Here is a 5,161-nt window from a genome sequence, read left to right on the forward strand (position 1 = left end):
TTGATAGGATTAAAATCTACTGGTATAAATACAGATGTAATAAGACAATAACACACAGAACCTGGCTGGAGATCCTGGCTACAGTACCTGGCTAGGCTGCTGATCAACGGAACGCTGCCTTCGTGTCATTCCTTCTTCGCTGACTCCGTCCACACCTTTGGGAACCCTTGGATCTGCTGGGGTTGGATCCCAACAAGGCTTGGTTCAGGATCTAGGGCGCCATGAGGGGCGACAGAGGCCAAGGTCATGGCGGGCGCTTTGGTTCCCGAGGAGGCCCGGGAGGAGGGTTCAGGCCCTTTGTGCCCCATATCCCATTTGATTTCTATTTGTGTGAAATGGCCTTCCCTCGGGTTAAGCCGGCACCTGATGAATCTTCCTTCAGTGAGGCATTGCTGAAAAGAAATCAGGACCTTGCTCCTAATTCTGCTGAACAGGCCTTTATCCTTTCTCTGGTGACAAAAATAAACAATGTGATTGACAATTTGATTGTGGCTCCAGGGACATTTGAAGTGCAAATTGAAGAAGTGCGACAGGTTGGATCATAAAAAGGGAACAATGACTACAGGACATAATGTGGCTGACCTGGTGGTAATCCTAAAGATTTTGCCAACGTTGGAAGCTGTTGCTGCCCTAGGGAACAAAGTCGTGGAAAGCCTAAGAGCACAGGGTCTTTCTGAAGTTTTGACCATGCTGACCAATGAAACTGGCTTTGAGATCAGTTCTTCTGATGCTATAGTGAAGATTCTCATTACAACAGTGCCACCCAATCTCCGAAAACTGGATCCAGAACTCCATTTGAACATCAAGGTGTTGCAGAGTGCCTTAGCAGCCATCCGACATGCTCGCTGGTTTGAAGAAAATGCTTCTCAGTCCACAGTTAAAGTTCTCATCAGACTTCTGAAGGACCTGAGGATTCGTTTTCCTGGCTTTGAGCCCCTCACACCCTGGATCCTTGACCTACTCGGGCACTATGCTGTGATGAACAACCCCACCAGACAGCCTTTGGCCCTCAATGTGGCATACAGGCGTTGCTTGCAGATTCTGGCTGCAGGACTGTTCATGCCAGGGCCAATGGGTATCACAGACCCCTGTGTGAGCGGCAACTTCAGAGTACACACGGTCATGACTTTGGAACAGCAGGACATGGTCTGCTTCACAGCTCAGACTCTGGTCCGAATCCTCTCACATGGTGGCTTTAGGAAGATCCTTGGCCAGGAGGGTGATGCCAGCGATCTTGCTTCTGAAATGTCTACCTGGGATGGAGTGATAGTGACACCTTCAGAAAAGGCTTATGAGAAGCCACCAGAAAAGAAGGAAGGGGAGGAAGAGGAGGAGAATACAGAAGAACCACCTCAAGGAGAGGAGGAGGAAAGCATGGAGACTCAGGAGTGACTCCCTTCTCTCCACCCTTTCTTACCCAAGGGGAATATTGGAGCCTAAGCTAACTGCTACTGGGCTCTATATGGTGGCATTTCTGAGGGCTGGGGGAGACAGGAAAGAAAATAAAAATAAACTACAGAAGTAAAAAAAAAGTGTGTTTAAGGTGCATTATTAACATTTTCTTCACCTCTTTTTAAAATCTATATAGTGAAACAATAAATCACTTTGGGACATCAACAACTGTAAATATCATCAAAAGCATAGCTAATAGTATGATGTAGTAAAAATAAGCACATTGGTGACTTTTGAATATTTACTACCTTTGCTTTAACATACTTCAATTGTAAGTATATATAATTTAATTTTTGATAATGGCTGTGTTTAAGCACCAGAATTCAAAATTTCTGAATCTAACAGTTGGCTCTCATAAGCCTGCACAAGGCACTCCTGTCCACCATGGGTTGTCTATCCAATGCTCATTCTCTCTCCTTCCTTCCTTTGTGTTCAAATAGCTCACTTCTTTCACCATCACCACATGTAACGTGGAGGAAGTTGACCTCAGTTCTGGGGGCAGTTTGCAATCCCCTTGCATGGTTGAAGAAAGGTCATGTAGCTCGAATCTGGCTAATACAGTGGGAGATAACACACACTTTAAAGTCTGTTGAAGGAGTAATGGAAGCTTCCTCCTTAGAAAAGCGGCACAGGAAGACATGGTTCTCCAGATATTGGCGTAACTGAATGGGCTCAGGAATGGCCATAGCCATTTTCCTAGCAGCCTGAAGATAAAATCAAGTCATAAAACAAGGTACAACCATCAGCATCACAGAGAGGAGAAGGTGGAACTTCAACATGTCACGCCTGGAGCCCAACCTATTTCGGATACTCTTGTTACATGAGATAGTAAATGTCCTTGTTGTTTAAGCTCATTTGATTTGGACTTTTCAGTTACCTGCAGCTGAAAATTAAGTTGCTTCCTACTCTGCCAGGAGTTTGGGAGACATATCTATAATAATAAAAGCATAATATGCAAATCAACTGAATGACAAAACAGCAGAATGACCATCCGGACGACCTTCCAGACGACCATGCTATGACACGCACTGGCACCAGGCCAGCCAAGGCAGGTGCAATGCAATTGTTTGGGGGGCCCCCACCATCGCACCAAAGAGGGAGGCTCAGGCCACTTGGCTGGGGGCACTGTGGAGGGTGGGTGGGGCGAATGCCCCATAGAGGGAGGCCCAGGCCAGCCAAGCAATCGCACCCCATGCCTGTCCCTCGCAAAGGAGGCGACCAGTAGCGGGGGACAGGGGTGGCAGCGCGGCGCAGATGGCAAGTAGTGGCAGTGGGGCCAGCTGCCGGCATCTGGGGGAAGGAAAGCCCTGATAGGCCCTGATCACTGGCCAGGCCCTAGGGACCCTACCCGAGGGGTCCCGGATTGCAAGAGGGTGCAGGCTGGGCTAAGGGACATCACCCTTGCCCCCTGTGCACGAATTTCATGCACTGGGTCTCTTCAGAAGCTCAACTCCAGATTGAGAAATGAGACTAACTCATAGGAAACAAAAACAAACTCCAATCACCACAACTTATAAGTATCTGGGTTTTTTAAAAAACTGAGATATAACTGACATATAACATTATATTAATTTCATGTATACAACATAATGATTTGATGTTTGTATATATTGCAAAATGGTCACCACAATAAGTTTAGTTAACATTTATCACTATGTGTACTATCATTACTACAATGTCTTATTGTGATGATATTTTTTAAGATCTACTCTTTTAGCCACTTGCAAATATACAACACAGTATTACTAACCATGTTGTGCATTATATCCTACTAGAGGCCTCATGTATGACATTCGTGCACTGGGGGGTGGGGGTCCCTCAGCCCGGCCTGCGCCCTCTCGCAGTCTGGGACCCCTCTGGGGATGTCCATCTACCGGTTTAGGCCCTATCTCCCGGGGATTGGGCCTAAGCTAGCAGTCAGACATCCCTTTCACGGTCCAGGGCTCTCACAGTCTGGGACCCCTCCCTCATTATTACCCGCCTGCAGCAGAGGCAGAAGAGGCTCACACCACTGCTGCTGTGCTTGCCAGCCATAAGAGGCTTCTGGCTGAGTGGTGCTCCCCCTGTGGGAGGGCACTGATTACCAGGGGACAGCTCTTGTGTTGAGCATCTGCCCCCTGGTGGTTAGTGAGCGTCATAGTGATCGGTTATCCCACCATTCGGTCGATTTGCATATTAGGGTTTTATTACATAGGATGACTTATAACTGGAAATTTGTACCCTTAGACCACATTCACCCATTGGTATATATTTTTCCCTTTTAAATGGGAGCACAGACTCTGAACCTAGTAGGATTTCAGAGACAAGTTTGATCAGCTAGGCTAGAGCTACCACAGACAGCTTCATGGAAGATATGAGGTTTGGCTCAGGTCATAAAGAGTGAGTGAGTTTGAGAAAAGCAGGAATAACATTCTATATGACTGAGGGAGATACATGGAGAGACTCCTATGAATGCCACCCAGAGTTCTGTCTATTGACTGCAAACATCCTTAAGATCAAAGAATAAATTTCCTTGTTTTGCAGATTGCCTGTACCTGTGATTTTTGTTCATCTGTACATTGTCTACCCTTTATGGGCACTTGTGTTAGTATAAACACACATTTTTAAAAGTCCTCGGGGATTTTGAAGAGTATAGCATTGCAGATGTGCCTAATTCCAGTCTCTTCTTTTTTTCTCTTTTCCCTTCCCCTTGGCATCTCCATCTACCCCAGCCTGTCAGTGCCCACTCAGGTGGCCTAATGGGATATCTAACTCCCGCTTTTAGGCAGGGCTATGCTCCCACTTCTAACTGGTAATTGCCTTATTTTAATAAAAGCCAAGAAGGAGAACTTATAGTCTCCCTTGACATAGCATTTATGGCTTTCTGTTCTCGCTATCTGAGAATTCCTTCCCACTTTTCACCCAAATGATCACAACTGATGCGTGTGCCACTGCTCTCTCACCTAGTCCTCAGCTGTTACCTTTCATTTACAGAAAAATCTTTTCATGTTCCATTACCTTTTGGCAAATATCTCAAGTGTATATGTGTGATCTAAGTGGAATGTAATCGGGAGGATGGACACTTAGCAATAGTCAGCAGAAGGAATTGAGTTGTTAAGAGGCTTTGGCAGTTCCAGAAGGAGTAAGTGGTAACAGCACTGACAGGTCTTTGGGACCACAGTTGCCTTGCTTGGGTTCCTGCCCAGTGAAAGGTGTGTATTCCTGGATGCCAGTCAGTGCTTTGCTCAGGATCATGAGCGAATTAATAAGAATACAGTGGGTTTGGAAAGAGAAAGACAAAGAGAGACAGTGAGAAACAGAAAGCATAAACCCCATCAGAACCAGCATTGATATTTATCGTACATTTATTCTCAGTACCATACATAGAAATAACCATCTTTATTTCAAATTTCAACATAGGCTTTGAACACAGGGAAGGGTTTCATAAGTTGGCTTGAATTAATACTAATTTTTTTTTTGGCCTGCTGTTCCCTAACTGACAGCAATATTTTCTCCTTTTGTCTAAAAATTATTAGCCATTCCCCACAGATAACTTAGTTAAGGCAAACTTTAAGGTTTCTCATAAGAAATATTTTTTCACAATTGTATAGAAGTGTCTTGAGGTCTCAGGAGAAAAACACCTACTCTTTTTAAGCAACCATTGAGATTTATAAATTAGTGATGTAACCAGGCAGGTCTGAGACACAGGTCCTTATGGTTTACTACAGGA

The 5,161-nt window shown here is 45.1% G+C and overlaps 1 pseudogene; it reads left to right on the plus strand.

Annotated features, from left to right (window-relative positions):
- The first annotated feature begins 210 nt into the window (after positions 1-210).
- LOC102423582 lies at positions 211-1,514 on the plus strand (annotated as a pseudogene).
- Positions 1,515-5,161: the final 3,647 nt, after the last annotated feature.

Source organism: Myotis lucifugus, unplaced genomic scaffold, assembly GCF_000147115.1.
Source record: "Myotis lucifugus unplaced genomic scaffold, Myoluc2.0 scaffold_3009, whole genome shotgun sequence".
Taxonomy (NCBI): domain Eukaryota; kingdom Metazoa; phylum Chordata; class Mammalia; order Chiroptera; family Vespertilionidae; genus Myotis; species Myotis lucifugus.